The sequence below is a fragment of the Martes martes genome (assembly GCF_963455335.1).
Source record: "Martes martes genome assembly, chromosome: 6".
In the NCBI taxonomy this organism is placed as follows: domain Eukaryota; kingdom Metazoa; phylum Chordata; class Mammalia; order Carnivora; family Mustelidae; genus Martes; species Martes martes.
The window spans coordinates 24,297,760-24,324,506 of record NC_137893.1 but is presented as its reverse complement, the minus strand read 5'-3'; the positions used below and the strand labels follow the sequence as shown (position 1 = coordinate 24,324,506).

Sequence of the window (26,747 nt, the reverse complement as noted above, 5' to 3'; positions counted from 1 at the left end):
ATGTCCAACCTCATGAAGGGAAGGAATCCTGCTTCATGCCCAATGAGCTATTGATAATGAGTCCAGAATTTCAGCAAGGGGAATGGCACTCCCACCAGAGCCAGATGTGGTCTCTTTTGAGCCTCCCACCAGGTGGCAGAATCGGTGTCATCTCCACCTTAGCAAGGAGGAAGATAAGGCATGGAGGTGTTGTCCAAATGAGAGCTAGCAAGTGGGGGAACCAGTATTTAACTCAGGCCCGCCAGCCCCAGGCTCGCCAGCCCCAGGCCCGCCATCTGTCCAGTTGAGGCTCAGCAATAATTCACTCAGCTCTGTCCACTTGTGGAGAGAAAGGAACTGGCTTGTACACAGTTCCTTCCAGGAGCTGGGGAGAAACTAAGGTGACTGTGATTCAGTGCCTGCCCTACACTTAGTCTGGTGGGGACACAAACCCAGGGAGGAAGGAAGCCTGGGTAGAAGTGGACCATATAGGAAGGACAGCTGGCTCACATTTGCATGGGCAGGCCCCCTTCTAAGTGTTTTTTTAGTAGTATTTATTTGGATCTGGATCAGTGTGATAATGATTGTTGTCTTCATTTTACTGAGACATGGAAGTGAAGTAAGTGGCCCAAGATGACCGAGTTAGGAAGCAGTCAAGATGCAAATCCAGGCTCTTTGACTTCAGAGCTGCATTTTCTTGAAAGCACTGTAAGAGAATGGGCTAAATAGTCCCTCTATTATTCTACTTGATGAAATTCTTTTATTCACCTTAGCTGTCTTGGGGAAGGTTCCTAGACAAAAACCAAGCATATCTGCCAACTTTTCCAAGAGTTAAGACAGTGTTCAATTCTTTCTTTCTTTTTTGACAGTGTTCAATTCTTGCTTTTCCAGCAGCAACAACAAACCTAAATACCAGCCCGGTACTCCACAGTGGGAAATATAAATGTGGGCCAGAAGCCTGGATATGGCATGTCCAGACCATTGTCTCCAAGTTGGCATATTTACATGGGCACCTACCTAACTCACAGCCAGAGGCTTGTTTGGGAAGCATGGGGCTAGCGCCAGGGGGCTTGTTGGGCGGGTCGAGAAGGCTTTCCCAGTCACCATAGTTTGAGGTTTCCTTTTCCATTGCTGGCTTTGCCAGTAGGAGCAGAACACTAAAAATCAGCTCACCATCCTTTCTTGGTTTTACATCTACAAATTCTGCTGTCCGGAGACAGATGGACTCAGCCTTCTCGTAGTCAACCTCAAATGGAAATGCACCTTATATCTCCACCAGCATAATTTGACCCGGTTAATAAAACAGTGAGCAACAGGAAAGTGTGGGATGAAGAAGTGATGGCCTTTAGAAAGCCAAAAAGCATTGGGGATTGGAATTTTAAATATATTCTGATAGCAATCATTCCTGTGACGTTATGGGAGGAACCGGAGGGTGAACAATGTTACTGCCATTACTGGAGTGAGAAGTGACCAGGCCAAGAATAGTGCCACTGGTCCGTGAGTAGCAAGAGGCCCAAGGAACATAAAAGTGTGAGATCTATGATGGCTGTTTGGATGATATATGTTGCTGAATACAGAATCATATTACGGTCTTGTATGCGGACCGGAGTCGTTACGAAAAATATTAACCCGGCTTCAGCCAATTTCAGAAGATGCAGTGACAAAATTGCCCATAGCCCCTTGAGATGGGAGAGTTCTTTTTATGATGGGTCCCGCAAGAAATTACAGCTTTTCTCTAAAGTCAGAGACACGCAGGCTTGGCCAGCTCCAGTAAGGTGACAAGGCAAGTGATTTAAGATGGGGAAGAACTGCCTCTCCTCCACTAAATCACATTTCCTCTTGCCCTCTGGAGTTACGTGTCACCTCGAAGTGCAGTCTCAACCCGCCATAATTCACTCACATCCTCTGACCCTTCCTGATTCTCTGTGCACATGTGGTGCTGTTTTTCTTCGGTGCCTTCAGAAACCCAGCCCATTCATATGGTGGTGGAAATTGGAAATGCATCCGTTAAATAAAGGGCGGCATGGCTTTTGTGCCCTGACAGTGAACACTGTTGGTGACGAGTTAAAGCCAAAGTGGAAAGCATTAAACCGGACTGAGTTGTGGGGGCTGAGGTGCGGCTGAGTGATTTCTCCATGTGCTTGTTGGTGACTCACACACTATTTCTCTTGGAAAGTCTGTCGGTAACTTGTCAGGGTTCTTCGTACTTTTCCCCTGTGCCTGCCATTCTGCTACCCTATTACTGGCTTGTTTGTTTATCATCTTAAGCAGATTCAAAGCAGACTGTACCTTGAGATCAGTAATCTGGGGAGCTACAGTTTTCTTCAAAGAAGCCATCAGATTTGCTAGTTCTTGGCTAATATGAGGTTTGGTGTGTTTTTGTTTTTGTTTTTCGGGGGTTTTGTTTGTTTATTTCCATTTCGAAGTGATTCTGTTCCTGGTTACCTGACTTTATGCATTCTTCTTTGTTGATACGATTACAAATGATTTCAACGGGTAGATATTGTCTTAGATGCAGAACTAATGAGGTTTTAGTCGAAGACTTTGGAAGATTGTAATCTTCCTTTAATCTTCAGCTTTCAAGGCTTCAAATACCAGTTCTGCAGCTTCTGTAGGCTGGAAAAAATATTCCCTCAAATAATAAGAAAAACAACGTATAAACATTTTCCAAACTATTCTATCCACAAAGAATTCCATTTGTAAATGGAATACTCCCTTCTTTGTCTTTGCCTGGGAGCTTGGGGGATCGCTGTTTGTATTTGTACATTTTCTGAATTTCTACAGTTTACACTTGTTTATGGTACATTGGGGAGTTCAGAGTAACCATTTGCAAATGTTTGAAGATATTCAAAAGAAAATATCCCCCCTCCTCGATTTTCCAGGGAAATGACATATTCTAAGTAAAATAATCAATGGAAAAAATGTGTACCATGAGTAACCTTTTCACCCTCACTTTTTCCATCCCCCTGAAGCAACAAGTCCATACAACTTCCACCTTTGTGGCTTCCAGATTTCGTACATGTTTCTAAAATAGGAAGAAAATCTGGGACTCTTTTCCCTGGTCCCAATTCCATGCTACTCCCTCAGCTTCAGCAGCAGGGGTGCCTCCCACTTTTTGTTTTCTCTGGGAGAGCTGGAGGAGGCAGCCCTAGTTGTGGCTTCTTGGAGTTTAATCATTAGTCTGGTTATGGAGCCACTGTCCCTAGAAGGATGATCTCAAGGTGGTGGGAGGGGTGCTGACCTCTTTAGGAAAGCCCGAAGGGTGGAGGTGATGGGTAACTCTTTGCCAGTTTAGTTTCTCCAGCTGAGAAACTTGAGAGAGTCAGCTGCCTGGGAAGTCAGGTCCATATGTTGGAAGTACTCCTATGGCTGCCTGCTATGAAGGCGAGGAAAGAGAAAACCTGAGACCGAGAAGAAGAAATAGATCCCAATGGGATGTATTGAGACCCTCTGCCAGTCTGGAGATTCTTAATGTCCCACTACTTGGTTACGGGATGTGTGAATTGGCCACATAATCCCTGATGTTCAAGTTTGGGCTGTCAGTCAGGATGCAGAGGGCTGTCCAGTTCTAGGTAGGGTAATTCACAGAGTTAGAGACAAACCGCCAGGTCCACCTCATGGACACGTGTGAGTGGGGAGGAACTGCCAGAGCTTCCTGTGATCATTTCAGACGTGTAGAGGAGACTTAATCTGGATTGCACAGCGTCAAGGTCGGCCTTAGCCACATCTCGTTCAGGGCCTCTGGCTGTTTTAAACCTTGCAACAAAGGGTGGTTTTAATGTGCAAGCATCTGGCTTTTGGATGTTATTTCAATTAGATTATGGTGCAATAGGAAAGGATGTATGTGACCAGGAATTTACTTCTTTCAGATGGAGCCATAACCTTCCGTCTTCAGCAGGGCTCGGACTAGGGTGAAGTGAGAGGGTGCTCAGCGCGCAAACTCGAAAGCAGTCAGTCTCAGGGGCGTGCAGGTGCTGTGCTAGTCCCGGCCTGGCTTCCAGGCCTTCTGGCTGATGTGGCTGCTCCCTCAAGCTGGTCTCCTGCTCCCTGGACTAGCCCACGGGTGGCCTTCAGCAGCGCCCCCCGGAATTCCAGGGCAGGTGTTACATACCTGTGCACAGAGGCATTGTCTTGGGAGGAGAGGTCCGTAGACCTCGGCTTCCAAAGAACTATGCCTGACATCTCAGAAGGATTATTTTACATCATCATGAAGCCATATCTGAGCCGGAATTTTCCTTGTCTCTCCGAGGAAGCCGGTTTAATGGTAAAGTTTCCCTTTAAACAATTATCTGTAGCAGTTTTTGCCGTGGATGGACCTAATATCACAGAACCACCATTGCCGCAGAAGACGGACTTAGTGACAAAAGGCAAAAGGCTGTAGACCCTTCATGTCCTGTGAGCACAAGAAAAGGTAAGCAAGAAAGGAAACAAGCTAGATACTTCCCCAGCCCCCTGGACTTCCGAGGTTTCTACTGTAGAGGGAGACGCTGTCCTTCAGGGGACAAGCTTTTGCCCTGCTTTTGAGGCCAGGGAGCAGAATGGCTAGCGTCTGGGAAGTGGACGGCTCAGTAAATACCAAGGCATTGATGGAGTCATGTCTGGAAGCGCTACCCATTTTCCCTAGCTCACTAGCATGCTTCTTCACTTGGAGACACCGGGCTTGGAGAGAGGGAAAGCTTTGGATCACTCCTTAACAAGCCATTGCTCAGAAAGGTGCTAGAAAAAAACTCCCTGTCTGATTTCCAATGAATCATCTCCTTGCTGGCCTGAGCGGCTGCCTGGGCATCATGGTTCAATCACTTACACCTACCTTTGTGCAGACAAGTCCTGGGGAGGGTCAGAGGTATTTGAGGACCAAAATACACTCGAGCACACTTACCTCATGTGGTGAAAGACCTCCACCCCCAGCACGCTGCCTTTTCCAGATTCTCTTGTCAAAGAGACTGTGCCAGAGGGATAGAGGTGGCCATTCTGTTTCCCTTCACCCCATCCTGCAAAGAATTATTGCGTGTTCTTCGGTTGCCGGTCTAAATGGACAGCACTTCATACGTGAATGCACGTTAAGGTAACGCATTCTGCATGCGTATGCTTTTTTGTGTGTGTTTATTGTCTCAAAAGACTAAAAGGAATCCATTTCTGAGAAACAAATAAATTAGCTTTAAAAGATAAACGATGTAATGCCGGCATCCTTTAACAGGGTCCCATTCTCACGGAAAAGGGGTCAATGCCCTCTCCGAGGCCAGCTCGAAATGTTGACCCCGTAGAGCTCTCCTCCAAATTTGTGGATTTCCGCAGCATTCTGCCTGACAACCAAGTGGGATGGGGTCCAGCCCGAGAACGTGAGGCCATCCACGAAGAGGGAGAACACACACACACACACCCCCATTATTATTTCAAGGGTCATTGAAAAGGTGCTTAGTGACAGCAACCGGAGCAAAAGCAGATGACAAGAACGAGCAAAACTTGAAATCAGCCTCTTATGCTTTAGAATGGCCCCCGAGAGCACAGCACATTCTTAGATTGGAAACCAGTCCAGTTGCCCCCAAGATCTTTTAACTCTTCGCTCCTCATACTGAGCTGGCATAAACAGTAGCCTGCGTGTGCAGTTCTACCAAGTTTTCCCAGCACCTTCTCTGAATAGGGAGAAGGGAACTGCCTTTCCACGGAGCCACGGGGTCCAGACTGTGACAAATCAAAGCTGCCCAGCGCCCCCCAGCCTCATTCCACCCTGCTCTTAGGCTGTGCTGCTGGATGTCTCATCGTTTCCCCCACCGAGCCCCTGGTGTGTTGTCTCTCTTTGATAGCAGGCTGTGTTTTGTTGTGGGTAAAAAGGGAGGTAAGAATGTGACCGAGAGCATTTATGCAACAGGAGGGAGAGATACACTTTATAGACTCATTTGATATGAACCATTGACCTAACATCCCAGAAAATGCAATTAAAAAGTATATCTCTCTCTCATTTGCATGGCTTATTTCCCCAGACATGTGTTTGGTATTGAAAATGAATGGTATTCCCATTCAACATGTGTCCCAATTTGTAATGATATCCTCCTTGCAGCTGGCCGAGTTCTCGAAGTGTTTCTAAAATGTTGCTCTCTTAAATTTGAGCCAACCTACACTAACAAATTATCTAGAAGCAAAGTGGCTAAGCTGCGTTTGGTGAGAGAAAGGGAAACCCTATATTTCATCCTTCAACTCTTGTTTTGGAAATTCGGGCTGTAACGTGATCTTTTTCTAAGGAAATCTACACACGCACACTTTAAAAATTGTGCAGCTTGGGTGTTGTGGGAGCAAGAACGATCAGGTTTAAGTTTCTCTGCAAAGTTCTGCATCCCATCAACAAGCCCTTTTGATATTTTAAACCCATATTTAGAGTAATTTAAAGATATTTGGAGCACATGTGGTTAAATGTAAAACTTTGTCATTATGATTTGTTAGATGCTTATACTTTAAATATTTATAAGCCATTTTTAAGTACTTTATCCAAAAGCTTTCTCCCCCTGGAATACTGTAATTGAGTGGTATCCGAGCGTCATTATATAGAGAAGATACGGGGTGAAGTCACAGCAGCTTGCATGCACGTTCTTCCTGCTTTTCTGGTTTTAATTCAAATGCTATTTTTAGTAGATTCTGCTTATTTAAAAAATGTATAAAAAGTCATAAACAGGGCTGGTTGTCTGTGAGTTTAAAAAAAAATGACCCAGTTCTCCCAAAGGTAAAGTGTTCAACTTGAATCGTGTTGTGTCTCACCTCTTTGTCTTACCCTGGGAGTAATTAGTAAGACTTTTCCGGGAGAGCGTTGGCTCTGAATCTGTGGCCATATGAGTTTAAAGTGTCATATCATTCCTCTGAAGTGTTTTAGGGGCAATTTATTGGTGGTTAGATTGGACCCTTTATGATTCACCTTTAGCCGTCTTGGAGACTAAGACCTAGGAGCCCATCTTTATCAGAGGTTGCCTGCTCACGCACTTCATATGAAAAGGGGCGGGGGGAACCAAACTTTTTCCACACTCAGAATCCATTTAAGCTTCAGAGGTTATAAATTTCAAACTGACCACAGGCCTCTGGGGCTCACACTCTTTTACGGCTGGCAAAATACAACTTTCTGGTAAGAACGGGGAAAAGAAGGCTTAAAAAAGGCTCATAAACTTGCTTGGACATCTAATAGCTCTTACCAAACAGCATTTTCATGAGTTAAGTGTAAATGAGTCAGAAACATATAGATTGAATTTCTTTTAAAATACACATGGGTTTAAAAATTAAGGCCAAAGTGCTTGGCAAAATAAGTTTTGGTTTTAGCCAAACCCCAAATGTTTGAAAAAAGTATTTCTACAATTTGCCAAACCAAAAATACATCCAGGTCCCTCCATTCCTCTCCTTTAATAGGATGGCATCGTAAGCATGGGCCTTAATGTCTATTATCATATCCACCAAGGTTTGAGCAACACGAATCCTAAATGTTGATTGAAAAACTACGAAGAATTTTGGAAAAACATTGTGGCTCTGCAAATGAAGATGAGGGGCTACTGGTTCAGAGGTCCGATTTTGACAGCTCTCTTCACTGTGTGATCATCGGACCAGCTTGTTCTTTGTCTCAGCTGTGTATGTGTGCAGGCGCGCGCACGCGCACGCGCACGTGTGTGTGTGGCCTATGCAGAAGAATAATAGCTTTATGGCCGAGCGCGGTGAGCCAGAGACAGCCCGCGGCCCCCAGGAGAGGCGCGGCGCAAGGTCTCCCGGTGGGCCGGACGTGCCAAGCGCGGGCGGCACACGCGGCGGCGGCAGCGGCAGCGGCAACCACCCCCTGGAGCGCGGGGGCCCGCAGGGGGGGGAAGAATACTAGCTTTAAAAAAAATTCTGTATTGGAGTTCTTAATTTATACTTAATTCATATTTTACGGTCCACAAACTTAAAAAACTCCCAATCATTTCTAAACAGAGGGAGGCAGCCCCCTTTCACTTATTGATAGAGATGGTCTTCAGGTATTTCCCTAGAGAATAAAATATATCCATTTTTTAAAAAAACATATCCATTTTTAACTAATGATATCTAATGTTGACTTCGTGCACTGTTGTCAAGAGACACAGGGAAGGGAGGGAGGAAGGGATGGGGGAAGGAAGGAGGGAGAGAAGGAAGGAAGGGAAAAGAAAAAAGGGGGGAGAGGGAGTGGCAGGTGTTCTTGACTGTTTTGAGGAGCTAATAAACTGCTGGGAGAGACAGGAAATAACCAGGGCAGCTTCTCCAAGCGCCATGCAGAGCTGCCAACGGCCATGGTCCCACAGACAGTGTGCTTCAGGGAGGACAGGGGCCTGCGCGGTTCCCTTGGGGCTGTAACTGACTTTCTAGCCCAAGGCTGGCCAAGGGGAGCAGGTAGGTATTCGCCAAATAAATGTAGGCGAAGAGTCCCAGGAGAGCAACATTGAATGGAGTTACCCTGGGAGGGTTCTAGAAAGCACATGAGTTGGGAGTTAGGCCCTAAGTCTGGGGAGCGGCCTGGACTGGCAGTCACGAGTGTCAGGCTAAGGAGGGCAATGGGATGTGAAAAGCCGCAGAGGCAGAGAGCAGTGAGCTCCGTTAGGGGCAAACACCCCCGTCCCCCACTTTGCCAGGCTGGGGCGGAGCCCCGGCGGCTGGAGGAGGGCGTGAGCGCCGGAGCGGGAGGCTGTGGGCTGGTACTCCACGCGCTAGGCCGACCTCGAGCGGAGGAGTGACAGCGTGAAATCTGTGCTGGGGGAAAATTACTTTAGCAGCTGTTCACGGACTGAAAGGAAGCGAGAGAAGGACTGGCATCGCTGAGGCTGATGGCTGCGTTCTGATGACAGGCTAATTACCAGGGGTGGATGCTAAACATTGCGGGTCGTTATCGCTACCGTGAGAGGGGCGGGGGCTGCCCCCTGTGCACTGGAAGCGGTGGCCGTGCCACGGAAGAGGGACTTTGCGTCGGGCCTGGGCCTAGAGGGGCTTCCCGGCTGGTGGCGGAAGGAACCTCCCCACGGACAGACAATGTCCAAGGCCAGTGCGGGGGACGATGGTGGGGCCCCAGGGCAGTGCCAACACAGGGATCATCCCTTGGGACCACCAGCTGGCCAGACCTGGTGCGGGCTGTGGGCTGCAGCTCTCGGGCACATGGAGGACAGTAGCCACAGGGACACCCGGACGCTCTGGTCTTGGACCCAGGAGCAGCCATCAGGCTTGGGTGGCTGGCTCTACCTCAGACTGCTTTTGGGATGTCCCTAGCAGCTGAATCCCATTCCCACCCTCCAAGGGCCTGCAAGTGCTGTCAGAGGAGGGGACAGCTTCTGCAGATGTCCTTTTATCTTTTTTAACCTTCCCTACCACAGACCTTCTTCCCAAGCACCCGCATCTGGTGACAGTGGGCTTCCGGGGGGGGGGGGGGGAAGGTAGGCAGTGGTATGGCTTCCTGGCAAAAGACCTGTGCTTTGGAATTGGGCCAGCCTGGGTCCAGATCCTGGCAGAGGCATTTCGAGGTGAGGAAGGAAGTGCCTTGTCTCCTCCAGGTCATAGGCAGTGATCCCACCGTTGTGAGGGATGGGTAAGAAAACATGGACAGTGGGGCACATCACAGGTGCCCAAGAGCCAGCAGCTACTGTCCCTAGTGGAAAGGCTGCCAGACCTGGGAGAAGACCACGGGGCTGGAGTGAGACCTGCTTGGATTTGAAAACTGGCCATATCGCTTACTAGCTGTGAGTTTGGATATGCTTTATAACCTCTTTGTGCCTGCTCTCTCATTATGTAATGGCATCAGCTAATATTTATCGAGCACACTCTATATGTAGGCAGTGTTCAAATGTTACACGCCCACAACAGCCCTATGGGATACCATTAGTAAGTCCATTTTACAGATGAAATAACTGAGACACAGAGAGGCTGTCTTCCACCCAGTGTCATTGGTCAGTCAGCGACAGTGCTGGGATCCGACTGGCAGCCCGGCTCCAGAGTCCCCATGCAAAATCACGAAGCACATCTCATATACAAGGAAAATGAAGGTAATAGCCCCTACCCCATAGAGTCATCAGGCTCCAGTGTAGATAACCTGGGTGAAATGTCGAGGTAGTGCCTGGTATATAGTAGGTGCTTGCTAAAAGAATCGTCACGGTGGCCCCTGCAGCCCAGAACTTGCTTCCCTTGGATGTGTGTAATGGAAGGTAAGGAAATGCTTCCATGCTGTCAGCCTTGGAGGTGAGGATACCATTCCAGAAATTCTAAGATGTCTGGTTCAACTTTTGTAAGTAGGGACTGGGACAAACAGAGCAAATGCTCAAGGTCGGAGCGGCATAGCCAGGATTAGAACCTCAGCCCTCATCTGCCTTTCCTCTCAGTGGGAAACAAGATCTGACCAAAGCTGCTTTAGTTACACACCCCGTGCCAAGAACCAGAGGCATATTTTTGCCACCCGTGGTATCACTTCCTCACGTTGGGCAGCTGATCTCAGGAAAAAAGTTGTACCTCAACATCTGGGGTTGCGAGGGTGAAGGGTTGCAGGGAAGCAATTATTAACCACACTCTCCACGTCCTTGGCTGTACGGGGGCGGGGGTGGGTGGCGGCATGGTGGGGAGTCAGCATGCTTGCTCTCATTCTGCACAGTGAAGTTAGTTTCCATGAACATGAAGCCTCTCCCTCTCTCAGTATCTCCTGTGCTCCTTCCCACCCTCCTCTACTCATGGACTGGTTGTAGAGAAGAGATAAAGTGCCAGAAAGACCACCTTTCCAGCTCCTGCCTAAAATCCTAGAATTTACTATCGCTCTGTAAACCATAGCTGCTTGCGTCAGAAAGCTGATTTTGCTCTAGGATCCTTTTCTTCTTCTTTTTTTAACCTAGACTTCCTATGTCCAGATAATATAGATATATAGAGAAATGACAAACTCAGACTTAACACAATAAACATCTACTTTTTTTTGTCCAAGGCAAAATTTTTAGAAGGCACATGAACCAGCATTAGCCAGTTTGTATATTGGATGGAACTTGAATGAAAATGCACTTATAGCTTCTTAACAAATCATGTTGCAGAGTTCTTGTTTGTCAAGCAAAGGAACTGGACTGTGTATGTCTCTGGGGCCCTCATGGCTCTGACATTGTGACCCCCACACTTGTTGGGAAGGAAGGGGAGAGATGAAACCCTGGACTGGGGGAAGCACTCCCTCCACGGGTCCGTAGAACTTGGGATCATAGGAGCCGGACTCAACCCACTCTGCCCCTCTCTGGCTAGTGAGTTTGACCAAGTAAGCTCCTTACTCTTCCTGGGAGAAGTTTCCTCATCTGCAAAATGGGGACGATAATAAATACTTGAGTAGCATTGTTGTTTCAATGAGATAACTACACACAATATGCTTGTTTTCAAGTGAAATAAGTACATAAAAGTGCCTAGTGCGGTCTTTGATATAAAGTAGGTGCTCACTAAAATTTGAGGGGGAAACTGCAGACTTAACACAATAACTTAACTTAATTCCCAAACCATCATGGAAGTGCTCAGTCCTAAAAGCCAGGGGCGTAGAGCTCTTGGCTCATCATCAAAATTTCCTACAGAACATTAACTGTATTATGTAATTCTTCTTTTTTTTTTCTCTTTTGTGAATAACTGTAGCCACCAGCTCCAGTGCATTAATGAATGTGTACTCATGAATCCTCACCTGCTTTTAGGAAAGGGCCAGACAGGGTCATTTGGTTTGCTTCAACCCCCCAGGTTCCAGGAAGGATTTCAGGTATTTAAGGAAGATCAGTTGTCCAGGATGAAGAAAAGGACTTGTATGAGTGCACAAGATGGAGTTCCATGGCCGAGGGCTCTTTGTCCCCTAGGAACTTTTCGAGGTCAGCAAGAAATAGCAGTGACCACTTATGAGAATAAATAGGCCTCTCTACCCATTTAACTCACAGAACCGGCCAGGAAAAGAAAACCAAAATTTTAATTTGTCAAACAAAGGATTAAAAATGGAATTATCCCAGTAGGTGGTCTTATATGGTTGTGATTTTTATTGATTAAAGACTAAAATAGGAGATATTGCTAAAGGAGAAGATTATAAAAAAAAAGAAAAGCAAGACCTGATGTTTGGCTTTTTTTTTTTTTTTTTTTCCCTGTTAAATATACTTGAGCCTTGGTTTTTCAGAGCCATGGGGAGGGCAGAACCGTGGTGATGAGGTTGTAGTTCAGACCAGAGCTCAACCCTGAGCTAACTGAAGCTCACCCTTGGATCCTATATTCCTCTCCCCACCACTGGTTACGTCCCATTATAATGACACCAGGAAGGAGAAGGGATGTTTCTCAATGACTTTCACCAACTAATGAGCCATAAGCAAAGAGGTGCCCTCCACTTCGTAAACGAAAACCCTTTCTGGCTTGGTAAAAGCCAATTCAATACCTCACGAGGCGATGGTTGATGGGGGAGAGGAGGAACCACTTTTTGGCAAAACCTCACCACGCTGCGGCCTTTTCTGGAAAGGGCTCACCGTGGAGACCACTATCTGGCATCACACTTGGGTTTATCAGCTAACGCAGGTGACTCTGCTCATTGACCGCAGGGCTCTACTCTCGTGAGTGTCCCAGAATAGCTGCGGCTACCTGAGAGCAGTTCAGTCCTCGGGGACTCATTATTGTCCCAGATAAACAGCGTGGCCCAAGCCAGCGCGTAATGGCTGTATTTAACTGTGATAAGTGATTGGCCGACGTGCCCGAGTGAGCTGCCTCGCTGCGGGGCCCCAGTAAAATGGACAAAGGCCAGCGGCTCAGCAGCGGGCATTTCTTGCACATCGTGCAGCTGATGCCACAAGGTTGTAGATTCTGGGAGTAAATATGACAGGCGCAGGGAGCTTGCCTTCTAAGCAGGTAAGACACAAAAGACATCCAGGATTTTGATGATGCTAATGACAAAGGTATTTGAGGAAGGAAAGAATGGAAGTTTGGAGAATGGATTAGCTAACCCAAGGCTGGCTTCCTGGCAGAGGTGGACTCCTGTACTCTGGAAGGACCAGCTTGCAAATGTTGGGATGTAGGATAAGATAAACATTTTTCTCTGGACGCACGTTTACTTCTGGAAGTGGTTGCACAGAAATTACAAAATTTCCTTTTAAACGCAACCAGTGTTAAGTCTTAGACTGTAAAGGCCAAAGAAGGAAAGGTGAGAATGGTTGTATTTTGACAGTATCGACACTGAAAAAACTTATCAGTACTCAGGCCCAATTTTTGTTCTCTGTGGTTCTCTGCAAACTCTTGTGTGGTAAAAGAGGATGAGTAACTCGATCACATTCTTAGCAATGCTCTCCTGATGAAAAAAGGAAAAGTGGGGCACCCGGGTGGCTCAGTCGGTTAAGTGTCCAACTCTTGATTGCAGCTCGGGTCTTGGTCTCAGGGTCGTGAGGTCAAGCCCTAGTGTGGAGTCTAGTTTAAAAGAAAGAAAGAAAGGAAAGTGCTAGGCAGGCAGAGGCTCTCTCAGTGCCCTTGGTGTTTGCATTCCCTAAGGAAGGTTCTTCATTCTTCTGGCCTGAAGGGACCAGGGGGCCTGGAATTCTGAAGGCACCTGGCCATATGAGCCTGCTGGAGACGGTGCATTGTGGAGCCGGTCTTCAAATACGGTACACGCATGGTATACGAGATGAGCTGTGTGCACGTGATAGTCCGTGTTATAGGACCCTGGGTTGTTTTGCCTTGAGATGAACCCCCGACTCACAGGAAAATCCAAATGGGACGCACAAATAGAGTCACTTCCCCAGAATTCCCTGCATTAAGGGACACTCCAAAATTCTCTTCCAGAGAGCTGTGTGTGTGTGTGTGTGTGTGTGTGTGTGAGAGAGAGAGAGAGAGAGAGAGAGAGAGATTCACAGAAAGGAGTCTCTGGAACTTTGGGCTTTGGAGTTCAGAAATTTATTAATAGTCTTCCTTATGTTATGCTCAAGTTTATAATCCTGCATAGTTGACCACTGGCTTTGGTCCAAAAATCCTACAGTCACAGAACTTGCGAGGTGGAAGATATAATAGAAAATCTCACCGAGGCCCCCATTTCGCAGAAGAAGAATCAAGGCTTGGGCAGGTTAAGGAAGGGGACACGCTGGACTGTAATTAGTGTCTCTGTTTCACTTATCATAGTAATTGCCCCTTTGTTCAGATCAAGAAATTTAGAGTGGATGGATTTTCCGTAAGATCCCTCCGCTTGGCAAGGGCAACACGGGAACTGGCTCGGGCTCTGAACTTCCTCATGATCCCTCTCTAAAACTCCAAGTTTGCTTCCTCCCCACTCTTGACTTTCATACTTTGCATACCAGTCACTTTGGGAAGGTGAAGCCCAAGCTTGGCTCTTCTTTGTCATTGAAGCCAGAGTCTGTTCCCATGTCCCCAACAAGGGGGGAGTGCTGCCCTGAACCGGCCAGGGTCAGAGGAACACAAGGAGGATGACCTCTGTCCCACCCCCTCCCCAAATGTGACTGCAGACAGGGACTTGTGCTGCCACCCTCTGGCCTTCGTGGGTGTCCCAGACATGGCAAGTGTGTGGCGAGAGGCAAGGAAACAGCACAAATTGTCTACTTTGCCATTCTCTTAAAATAAGCTCGGTGTGAGGAGGCTTTCAGAGCAGCAGGAATGGGGCTGCAAAAAATAGAGTGCAGTGCAGCTGCACCCTTTAGAACTTGGGGGGAAAACACATATTATTTACCAGACAATAATAGATACCAGAGAATAATAATGATTATTATAGTGTTTGGGATGGCAAACGCTGTAGTTAAGGTTCCAGAATGGCTCTCATTATAATCCCGTTTTCCCAAGTCCCTTATGAAAGCCTTGAAATTTTCTCCAAGTAGGCTGATGCTGTCCATGTTTGGCCTTTGTCCAAAGGTGATTTGAATGTAAAGAAACTCGTTTGAGAAATATTCCTCTTTTTGAGGTCATGATTACATTAAAGGGGGGAAAAAAGCCACATCCTTGAAAAAGCCATTATGGCATTCTTAAGTAAGTCATTCAAAATGGCGGTGTTTCCCAGTCACTGGAAGAAAGCGTTAAACGCTTTTCCGCATCCCCCCCCCCCCCCGCCTTTTCGTTTTTAAAGAAAGGATTCAGAGGCCTCCTCCAACTACAAGATTTGGTCACTCTTGGTCCCAAGCCCAGGGGTGGGGATGGTTTTCTTCCCTTCAAAGCAAGTTCCAGGCTATGCTCCCTAAATGGAAAGAACTGCCCCAGAAGAAGCTACACTTGTATCTTTGGATCCATTCGTGATTTCTGAGTCTCCTTTCCAATTCTTTATGACCTCTCATTTGATAGTAGCTCTTGACATTTTTATTTCTGTATCGCTTCTTGCCATTGTTTCTTTCTGAAAGAAAGAAAGAAAGAAAGAAAAGGAAGTAAAGGAGAGAGAGAGACAGAGAGAGACAAGAAAGAAATAAAAAGTGAGCTCTTTATTCAGAGATAAATAGCCACATTTCCAAATCTGACCATGCCAAATGAAAAGGTTTCCATGGCCTTGTAATTCCAACCCCCATTGCATATTTGTGGTGTTTTGCATTTTCACTTTGGTTCTTTAATATACATATTAAATACACACAGATCTGGTGATTTAATGTGATTTGGGGAACTCAGGCATTTCCTGTCATGCACATTCAGATTTTCAGACCTTGTTTTTGGCTGATCATTATTATCGTTACCATTAACACCAGGACTGGGAGAGCAGGGTTGAAGGCACAAGTTCGTGCTGAATCCTCATAATGAGCATGCTGACCTCCTCATACTTGTGCTGAATTCAGGCTACAAACACCCTGAGCAAGTTTGCAGGTCTCTTTGTGGCCTCTTTTTCTTCCTCTATAAAATGCGGAAATTATATTATCTCTGGGGTCCCTTCAAGTTTTCAATTCTATCACCTCTCTGAGATTATTTGTTCGTTGTTCTAGGAATAATCTCAATCCTTGTAAGGATGTTTACGAGTCCTCTGTCTCGTAAACGTGACGTTCAGTCGGCTTTTACCCAGTCACATTTCTGACATCCTCACGGATCAGCAGGAGAGAAAAGGAATTTTTTGAGGGCATGAGGGATGGGAGCTGCTTGACCCTCATTCACTGGACAAACGCGTGTCTAGCTGAACCGGGGGCTGGGTGTGGAGATTTGGGCCAAACAGACACAGCCCCAGACCTCAGGGACTTTACAGTTTGCTTGGCAGACTTCTAAGCGGCTGTTTACTAGGAGTCCCTGAGTGTCCTCAGGTGGTTATATTTCAAACCAAGGGACTGGTGGCCAATGAAATGAGCCAGTAGGGATGGAGAGTCAGATCCTAACATCTGTGGTAAAAGCCGGGGTGGGCATTCTCCAGAAATGGACTTTCCTGGAGAACCGTCCCCTTCAGAGCCTCTGCCCTAGGATCCCAAAGCCCTGTTGCTTTATTGTCTGCCAGTCCCTTGCCACTGTTTGGTTCAGGTAGCAAGAGATGGGAATGGCTCACCTTTGTCAGGCAAGACCCACGGAGAGGGGCATTTCTCCCAGCTCGGCTGCCTGTGCAGGAAACCTCTGAAGAGAGGTCTTCGTGTCTGCAGTCACTATTCATGGGCTAAAAAGCGCATCTCTAGGCTTTCCTCCTTTGTAGCAAACACCAGAGCTGTGACCAGGAGCACAGGGGTGAGGTCTGGGAGCTCCAGGGCCCCCGCGTGACCTTGCCTCGCTTTGGGGTGACCTTGGGCCATTCAAAAGAGCTGCCAGTTAAGCGTGCTGTATGGGGGAGGGCGAAGGTTGTCCGGTGGCGAAGGGATGCTGCTGTGGTCTTGGGGGAGGGCGTGGTGCCCCACGCTCATTACGGCATTCCAAGAAGCGACTCGTGTTTCATTTCCTCACACAAAGCTGGCAGGGCTGACCCGGAGCAGAACTGTGAATTAAAGCCACGTCAGAATCACGCTGTGCTCTCTTGTCCTGGGCCTTCGTCACAGGTCGGGCCCACCGGGCCAGGGCGTGCGGCCCTGCCTCCTGCCTGGGTTGTCCCTGCGTGGGGTAGGGGTGTGGTTGGATCCTGCGGATGCTGACGGGCCTCTTCTTCTCTTTTTCCCAGGAACGCTCACTCACAGGGTCCCCTGCGTGGAGAAAGGGCGCAGAGCAAACCATGTCACGCCATCCAATGACACCAGCTGGTCAGCTCACCACCCCCTCTGGCTAAAACTCAAACCGCTTCCTGTCATTGAGCATCTCCGAGGAAGCAGCCCTCCCTCGGTGGCCTCCAGCCCAGAGAAGCCAGCATGTCTTGGACCTACCAAGCGGCCCAGCCTTCTTGCGGCCACCGTCTCTGCTTTTCCCCAGAGGAACTTAGGGATTTCGCCCCTGGTTTTAGAACAACAAGACACCGACAAGCCACAAGGACCAACGTAGGTACTCTCCCCGCTCCATCTTCGAGGCTCAGAGCGTGAGGCTGGAAGAGGATACGAATTTGAAAACAAACATCTTTTTTTAGTCATTTTAAAAACTGCTGTGGTTTTGCTGCTACATGAAGAATTGTGATTTTGCATTGTACGGTTTGGGACCTGTACTGTCCACGTTTTGAAGGCGGAGAGGGATCGTCCTGGGGTCCCAACACTTCAGCGTCGTCTCTGTCCTGCCCAGGATGCACTTTTAAATGAAGAGTTAGAATATTTTATTGGCTGATATACTTTTCTTGTTATTTTTACAAAGGCCACCTTTATCCTTTTTAATGCCATATTTTCAGTGTTACACTTTTATGGCTTTTAATTTTCGATTTGACAGATGTAAGAAGCAGCATGAATAGTTTATACTGTGGTTTTTCAGAGACTGAATGCCAAGAGAACTCGGTAAATGTTTATTCTTCTCAGCTTTCTCTTTAAATTCTCCTAAATAGCGCCCCATTTGGGAACAGAGCAAGAGTGTTGAACTGAAGACCAAAATGCCCTCAAGGTGTAAAACAATCCGAGGGGGACTGTTTGCTGGGCGTCACGAAAGACTTGGATGAAATTTCAACCCTGATGGTTTTCGGTGATCCAGGAAGTCAGTGAAGCAATCTCTCTCTACGCAGAGTCCTTTCATGATAATTAGAATGGTATGGACGAACCAGTGGAAACAAGAGGGAAAGTGAGAAAGATCGCCCGTGATTCTGTTTCACTGTTTGCTTTCTCCTGTCATGGTTAAGAGAAATGTGCAATTCGATCCTCGGTCAGTGGGTGGAGGATAACAGGGTAGATTTTCTTGTGTGCACTTGTACGGTCGTAGCTGCGAGTCCAGAAGTCCTCGAGAGCATGTGTACTGACACTGAGTTGGTGAGACAGTCGTGGAGTATCCCATTCTGATGAGTACAGAAAAAAAAAAAAAAAAAAAAAAGAAAGAAAAAATAGGAAAAAAATCCAAAAAAAGAAGAAAACTAAAAAAAAAAAAATCAAATCACCTTGTGATTCAGTGTATCTGTTTACTAACTCAGATAAAGCAATTGTTCCCTCTTGAGGGGTCCAGGTGTCGCCCCCTCCCCACCCCCCCGCCCCACAGGGCCGCCGCCAAGCGAGCGGGAGACAGGAGGGGCGGCAGGCGGTGGTGGGGGGGGATTGGGGGCGGTAAGGCCAGGACAGTGTCGCGCTGGCCTTGAAGCACCACGGGCCCGCGGATGCCGTGTACATACTGTATTTCTATATTCTCCTTTGTACAGAGTCACTTAACAAGTCAAGCTACTGTTTTACAGGTGCTCCTTATTTATTAGAGCTGTGAGAGCTTGGGGGACACACCTGGCGAGCGAGCTCGCTTTTTAAAAAATGAAATTAGGGGACAGGGGAAGGGAGGTGGGAGGGAGGGGAAGCTCGAAAGCCCAGGGAGAGATTTATAAAAGAGAACAAAAGGAAAACTTCCAGCGACAAATTAAACAAACAAACCCCAACGCCAAACCCACCCCCCAGTCCCCCCAACCCCGCAGGAAGCAGTGGTCCTTCTTCTGGGTGCTCACTTCCCTGCGGGGCTCCCGACATTCTCCTCTCTCCCTGACTGGTGTCAGCTTCATCAAACAAAAATAAATCTCTAAGAAAAAAAATGCACTTACATGTGCTTATTTTTGCTTTTCTCATTATTATGACTATTGTTGTTATTTTCCTTGTTACAGAAGGCGCTCATTTCTTTCCCCCAGGGAAAAAATTTTCTAAAAAATAAAGTGAGTACGTTTTAAAGGATGCTGAGATACGGGGGCAACGCTGGCCTTCCTGACCTGCAGTGAATCATGCTTGTGTACAAACAAGAGGCCACTGGCCTGTGTGAGGGGCTGCGTCCCCAGCATGCCCTTTGCTGATGACACGAAGGGACATGTGTAGTGAGGTCCTGGGCCTGCAGACTGTGTGTTCCTCCCAAGCACCCTCCCAGTCCTGATCAGGGTTGGGGTTTTTTGGGCTCCAAGAAGCACCATCCAGTTGCAAACATCCCCATCGGGTTTCATTCCCACCACACCTTCTCAACACCCGCCACCTCCTCCAGGCTGGGAGATGTTTTTGTGTTAAGTCTGCAAGAATGGGTGGGTCCGTCTGGTTTCTCCTTGGTACCTGAATTAAACATCAGAAGACTTCTAAGGTGGGTAATACATTAGTACCTAGTTCTAGCCAGTGTTGACCCGTCTCATCCTCTTGTTCTGCCTGTGAAAAAAACCGAAGCCTGGAAAGGTGAATTGATTTGCTGAGTCCCACGTGGGTGTGGTTTAACTTCTCCAAAAAAACGTGGGCCCTGTCAGCAGCTTCTTCTGAGAGACCTTCCTGGGAGTGGATTCTGGGGACCAAGTTTCTTTCTCTCGTGGAAACAGGGACTCTCGCAGGTTCCTGGCATGGGGTTATGACGACAACTCTGTCAGAGCTCTGTAGGCCCAGCTGAGGACGTGCCAGGGGCCCGGACACCCAGCTGTGGTTGTCGGGTGCAGAGTCCCAGGTAGGATTTCTCATCTGGACTTGGTCATAAAGACAATCATCCAGGATGCTGATTTCGCTGTGGTCGTAGTCCAAGACAATTGAGCAAACAGTCTGACCCTTCTAGAAACAAAAGCTACCTTTGTTCCAACATGAGAGGATTTTATGGCATCTCAGTAGACATAAACATACCTTTCCCCTTCCCTTCCTTCTCCTAATCTTGCTGTTCCCTAAATACAAAATCCTCTTGGGCTATCAAAATTATCTATAAAGAGAAACAGAAATGAGAACATCAACTATTCCTAGCATGTGCTGAGGCTTTGTTTGATCCTCAGAGCAACCGTATGAGAAAGGCCTTGTTCTTTTCCCTTTATTATAAAAGAAGAACCGAATCTCAGTGAGTTTAATATTTGCCCAGGATCACACAGCCAGTGAGTCGCAGAAAGGGATTCAAATCCATGAGGTTTACGGCCAGAGCCCAGGCCATGCACGTTCAAGCCAGAGAAAAACGGATGACGTCTTCATGAAGAGTCATTTTGACTTCCTGTAAGTTTGGCAGTGGCTCGGTTTTGTTCCAAAGTGGTCCTCAATTTTAAACTAAGCCAGAAGGTTGAGCATTCGTGGTTACTGGCCCCTGCCCCTTATTGGGTGTGGGAAAGTGCTGAGACCACTCCGCTTCCTGAGAAACACGTCAGGCAGGGGCTTCCTTGTTAGTTATCAAACTCCCACGGCCCCGGGGCCCCATGTCCGATGCTAAGGGGAGACAGGAAGAATGAACTTCACAGCCCAGGCCCTCGTAGCTTACAGGTAATGGGAAGACGGGGCTGTGGAAAAGACGGGCCGCTTCTTGGTCTCGCCAGCAATCCCCTTGAATATTTTTCGCCGCTTTGCAAAGCTGCCCCCCCACCCCACTGTAGGTGCTCCCTTGAAAATGGGAGGACAGCTTGAGCCGTAAGCAGGTGTCCACTCATGCTGCCTACATGATGTGGCGGAAGGCCAGAGTCCAGGGCTAGGTACAAAGGCACTCAAGATGGACATTGGTTCCCTCCCCTCCTTGGCTTCTCCTCCAACCCAGGAGCCAGAGTCCTCGCTTCCTTGACCAGGGGCAACAGGGCCTCACCCTGGGACATGTCACCCCTGTTCCCAAGCCCTTAGTGGTTCCCTACAGAAGCAAAGCCAAGGGCCTAGCAGGACAAGCGAAGCCCTCTGGTGTCGGTCCCTGCTGGCCTCAGTAGAGCCGCCTGTTCTCTGCCAGTGCGGCAGGCACTGTTTCCGGATGCCCCTGCTCTTGGCCCACCCTTGGTCTTTGCATGCCCAGGTGCCTCTGCGTCAAATGTCTTTCCTTCATCCTCTCGGGGCAATTTCTACAACTCACCAGGACACAGCCAACCACTTGGGTGATGCTCTCTAGGGGAGTCTGCAAGAAACACTGGCTCCCCTCCCCTGTTGGGCCAAGAGCCCTTCCACGCCCTGCTCCCTCCCAGGGCACCTCATGCTCTGCTTGTCCAGCTCCTCACCTGTCTGCCCTTCGCTAGACTGCACAGTCCTTGAGGGTGCAGATCCTGTCTTATTTGCCTTGGATCTCCTGGGCCTAGCACAGGGGAAACCCTTAAGATGATGATCATTAATGCAATTTACAAACCACCCCTTCGAAGTTCAGTTTTCATGCCACCCGTCCATGAAGCCAAGCCCGATCTCCCTGGAGCGCCGTTCACTGCTCCTCCCTTGGGCTCTTGGGAATCTTGTTTAAATGGAAGAGGCCACCCCTTCCTATGTCATCTGGGGTGCTCACACATAGGCCCCTGTGACCCTCCTAACTGCATCGTTGAAGAACGATCGTTCACCCTTGGAAGAGCAAATGGGGGCTGAGTTGGGGCACGAGTCCAGCCTGATGGTGGAAGAGGGTGGGACAAGTCTGATGGCCAGAGCCATTGTGCAGTGAACACAGGATGCCTGCAGAGCTCCATTTTGTCCCTGGTGCTCACAGAAGGGGGGCGCCAGTGTCACCCTGCTTTAGCCTGTGGGGCAGCCCACCTCTGGCTTCTTCTGCCAGGAAGGGAGCTACACAAGCGAATAAGACTCTGTCATGGCCCTGGGGTTTCTGTGATGTGCAATGATTCCAGGTCAGAGAACTATGACTCTTTTAACCCAGGAGGGCCTTGGACACAAGATAACCTCTAAGTGTGACCCTTGGACACTCTAAGAGATGGTAAATGAGGCTTCAGTACCCAGAGAGGGCCTCTTAGTCCATCATGCTGACCGTGGCTGGAATGAACAGCTGCCGCCAGTGTGTGGCATTCTTCTAGGGAAAAGGGCCCTCCGCTGAGACAGGTGTCCCTCTGGACATGACCCCAGGGCGGGCTTTCCACACATTCACTTGTTTGGTTCTCACGACAGCCTTGTGAATGTGGCACTGCTGTCATCGTCATTGCCGTTTCATAGCCAGGGAAACTGAGGCATGAAGGTGAAGGGGCTTCCTGTCCAGGCACTACACACAGTAAGAGGCAGGGCCTAGCCGTGGGCTCCGGTGTCCACACCGCCCGCGGTGCTGTCCAGCTGCTTCACCAGGGCCCAGGACGCCTGATGGCTCAGCCTGCAGAGCAGGGTGGGGTCACTGATTTGGTGCCTACACCATGAGATTAGACAGTGTTGACCTTTCTGTTAGGAGAGGGGGAACACTCTCCTCCTACTTTTCCTCACAGCTGGGTTTGAACATCAAAAAGACAACTGTTGTCAGCGTATGTGCAGGTAAAGTTTGAGGGAGACGGGGTGTGTGGGGGGGGGCGCTGTTCCAGTAGCTCGGAGAGAGGAAGAGAGTGGAGAGAGGAAGACAGAGGAGGGAGGAGAGAAGAGAGAGGCACTTTGGCAGCCATGTTAGATTTCTGGGATGGGGAGAAAGGGGGCTCTGGGTCAGAGCCTGTTTTCCATTCCCCATGGTGTTGATGCTTTGAGCCCTAAGCTCAACCTTGTCCCCAGCTACGTGTGTAGATGGCCAATGGGGGTGGCTCACGAGAGCAGTGGTGGAGCTGCTGGGGTCCCCTGGGGCTGTGTCACTCCTCACAGACTCTAGGGGGCTGAATCCAAGCCCCACAGTCACTTCTAGGCTGGGCCACTGGATCACTGGTCGACTAAGCTGACCAAATAAACGGACAGAAACACCGACAGCTTCTCCATGCCAGATGCCACGACAGGGGTGGTCACTCAGATGGTCTTGGGCAACTGTCACAAAACCACATATCTGTGCACAAGCCCCATGTCTGGGTCAGGAAGGCACCGTCCAGGAGACGAAGGGACAGGCGTGGGTCATGGAGCTAGTGAGTGCTAGAGCCCACATTTGGACCCTCTGCCCCCTTGTGCATGCACTTTTGAGGGCACCACAGCTTCCGGTGTCAACTCAAGTCTTAACTCAGTCTGAATCTGAATCGGACAACAGAACGCATGCCTGGTGATGTCACTGCAGCCTGCGTCCAGATCTCTGAGAACGTATCAGGCTCTTTCCTCACTCGTTTCTCACGTGCAGGGTTGGGTCAAACCAAGAGGGAGTGAAATCCACTGCTAATTTTAATGGACATGTATCCAATGAGCACAAAATGCCATTTAGTTGCATCATTTTATTTATGCCTCCCAGCAACCCTGTGAGAAGGGTACTGATGTTACTCCCATGTTCTAGATGAGGAAACGGAGCACGCAGAGGCTAGGTGAGGGCGAAGTCTGAAAGTGCGTTTGGTCGGTCTGATACCAGAGCCCACATTTAACCAGCACACACCCACGTTAGCCTCCCTCTTGTGGATGGAGAGATTCCTGCATGCATGAATCAAAGAGCATTTAATTCCTGAATGTGTGGCCGGATTTTACACCAGTCACTTTCGCGTATGTCATCTCCTCTTTGAGATCAACCCTGGAAGTGACCTAGAGGAGGCCAAAAGTGGCTCTGATCTCTGGAGTTCCAGAAAGAGTCAACTGCCGCCATCTTCTTTACCTCATCTCCAAGGGATTCCTGTTCCGAACAACGACAACACTCTTCTTTACAAACAACGCCAGCCCCCTGATCCAACACACGGGAGTGCTCAAGGGGATTCCCGCCACAGCTCTCTACTTGCGCTCATCTGCTTTGCTCCATCAACTGTACCTTCCTCAGGTGAGGAAGGACCCAGGGTTTGTGTGTAGATCAGGGCGGCCGTACTTTCCCTCATCCGCTGTGGGAGCAGCGTTAGTGGAGTCCCTCCCATCTCCTCCACACCCTCTGTGTCCCCTTTCCCATTTCCTGCTCTGGGCATCCTTCCCAAGCCTCTGCAGGTGAGGCTGTTGGGAAGTCGTGGCGTCTGAACAGCTGGTGAGGGGCCACTGCCTCCCCCGCTGTGTGGTCGCGGCCACTGGGGCAGAGGAATATGCCGTCTCAGCTGGAGGGCACCCGGTTCCGAGGACAGCAAGGAAAGCCCTCAGTCGTTTCCCCTCTGCTACTCCTCATGCAAGCACGTCACATGCCTTTTAAGTGTCCCACAGAAGATCATTTCTGATATGTGAAACACTTGAAAAAAGATTTCAGTCAGAAAGGCTCGCGGGAGGGGCGCCTGGGTGGCACAGTCCGTTGACTGTCTGATGCTTGCTTTCAGCTCAGGTTGGGATCCCAGGGTCGTGAGATCGAGCCCCATGTGGGGCTCTGTGCTCAGTGCGGAGTCTGCTTGAGATTTTCTCTTCCTCTTCCTCTGCCCCTCCCCCCATCACTCTCATTCTCTCAAACAAATAAATAAATCTTAAAAAAAAAAAAAATGAAGAGAAAGGCACCCGTGAGTGAGTGAGTGCTGAAGGTCTGCCCTTTGACCTTGGTAATGAAAGGGAGGGGGGCTCCTGAAGCCTATTTAGTCAGAACCTTTAGACTGTGCGGTCCTTTCCTCCCCCCTTCTTTCTAGGTTTATTTACACAAAAGGGAAAGATTATCACAAAATAAAAACAATGGAAACAACTACAGGTAGAAAGAAAGAAGAGTTTTATAAAGCAGCCACACCGTTTTCATTTCACATTCCAGCACCCCCGACCCTGCGCCAGGACCTTCCTTCCCAGCCTCGCCATTTGGTTCAGTGTCTCCTTCACATACAGTAGCTGGATGACGGCTCAGGACCAAAGGCCAGGCACGCAAGGAGATATTTTTATACTTACTGATGCTTTAAAAAAGAGTTTGTTTTCATGAACCTTTAATTCATGTTTTCTTCTTTTCTTCTTTCTTTTTTCTTTTTCTTTTTCTAAATTTTTAAAAATTTTTTATTTTTAGCCCAACTGCTACACATTTTATCCCTGTTCTTTGTGAAATGCTAATCCAGCCCGGGGTTTTCATTTTCCGGGTGTAACTTTTCAGAAATTGTATATCTGCATAGCAACCCAGCCGGGGCTGCCTAAGTCACGGTATCACATGTCAGAAAGATGAAAAGGACTCCAAATCTTAGCTCTCTACAAACTTGGCCCTCCGATCCTGTGGCAGAGAGCTCGCTGGCCTTAATAGAAATGGCAGGAGAGCCATTTCAGGGCCAGAGAGGTGCAAACTTTTATCTTGTTGATGACAGAAAAAGACACATGACCTCAGCTCCGCTCGGTGGGGACGATCAAACCAGAAACAAAGGCCGTATTTTCCTCTGCTCTCGTCCCTGCTGTCAGCTTCCAAGTGCAACCTGAGCCCGGATTCCGAACCCAGTGTCCAGATTAGAGATTGTTGACTCAGATTTAGTGGTGAAACGTGAGCCCGACTCTGTTGATGGCAGGCCTTGAAGGAGCAAGTTTACTTAAGCCAAGAGAGAGATCGTGTGTCAGACGAGAGCCTGGCTTCTCTTTATCACAAACTTCCTGATCTGCCTCTATTTTAATAGTTTCCACCGCCACCACCAAAAGAGAGACAGAGAGACAGAGAGACACAGGGAGAGAAAAAGAGAGAGAGACACACACAGAGGGAGAGAAGAGAGAGGAGAAGCACCGCCCCAGCCTCATCTTCTCAGTGTCATAAATCAGGAAATTAACAAGTGTGTAACTGGCCTTCGACACAGTCAAAGACAACGAGCTTTTGTGTTTCTTACTGGTGGCCAGCACTTAACTAAATCAATGGAGAGCTCCACTCAGGAAGGATGAAAAATGAGGGCTTGAACTTACCATTTAAAGGATATTTCCCCATACTCAGGCACATGGCTTTTATGAGGCTCAAACATGGTTTAGGAACTCGCCTTCTCGGTCTGAAGGCAGGTCATTAAGAGAAATCATTACATCGCTTTCCCTGTCTCTGTCTCTCTCTCTCCATTTTACTTTGGCACCCTCCCAGCTTTTCCTTGGCTTCTGATTTCATCCCTCTTTTAGATTCTCTGTGCCTTCAGTAATTTATGTGCAAGATATTTTCCCAAGCTCCAAATGTTTTTCCATTTGGCAAACCATGTCTGTAAGCTTCCACACAATGTAACTGCAGAGTCCATTTGTACTAGAAAACATAAGCTTGGTTAATGGAAAAGCCTACCGAGCCAGCGTCGGTGACCCCGGGTGCCTGGGCCGCAGCGCGGTCGGAGCCTCCTGGCCACCCCGGGGATGCAGGGGTGGGTGAACGTCGGGGAGGAGTGTCTTTTCCAGGTTGCCACAGATGCTTGGCTTCTACCCTCCTTGTCTCCAAAAAGGAAAGAATTCCTTCCAAGCCTCTCTCTCGTATAGTTTTTGGAAGCTTCAGGGCACCATATGGAGAATCATTTCATGATTCTCCTGATGGCTTTTACGTGAGCAGCTATAAATTGGATGGTTTCCTTCAGGTCTGATATCCCTATAGTACCTGCTATGGATTGTTGGGGATATGCTAGTATGAATATGTTAGTCCCGTGGTCTTCCTGATAGAAAAGAAAACCCAGAACCCCTTTTGGTAGGAGATGCTGTTCCTTCGGAAAGTGAAAACTAGGGAGG

General features: G+C 48.4%; 1 protein-coding gene across 1 annotated transcript in view; it reads left to right on the top strand.

Annotated features, from left to right (window-relative positions):
• Positions 1-18,957, top strand: part of SOBP (sine oculis binding protein homolog) — a gene marked incomplete at its 5' end in the record, with an annotated part of 161,657 nt that extends 142,700 nt beyond the window's left edge. Inside the window, one exon of the mRNA XM_080805156.1 lies at positions 17,006-18,957. The remainder of the gene's footprint in view (positions 1-17,005) is intronic.
• Positions 18,958-26,747: the final 7,790 nt, after the last annotated feature.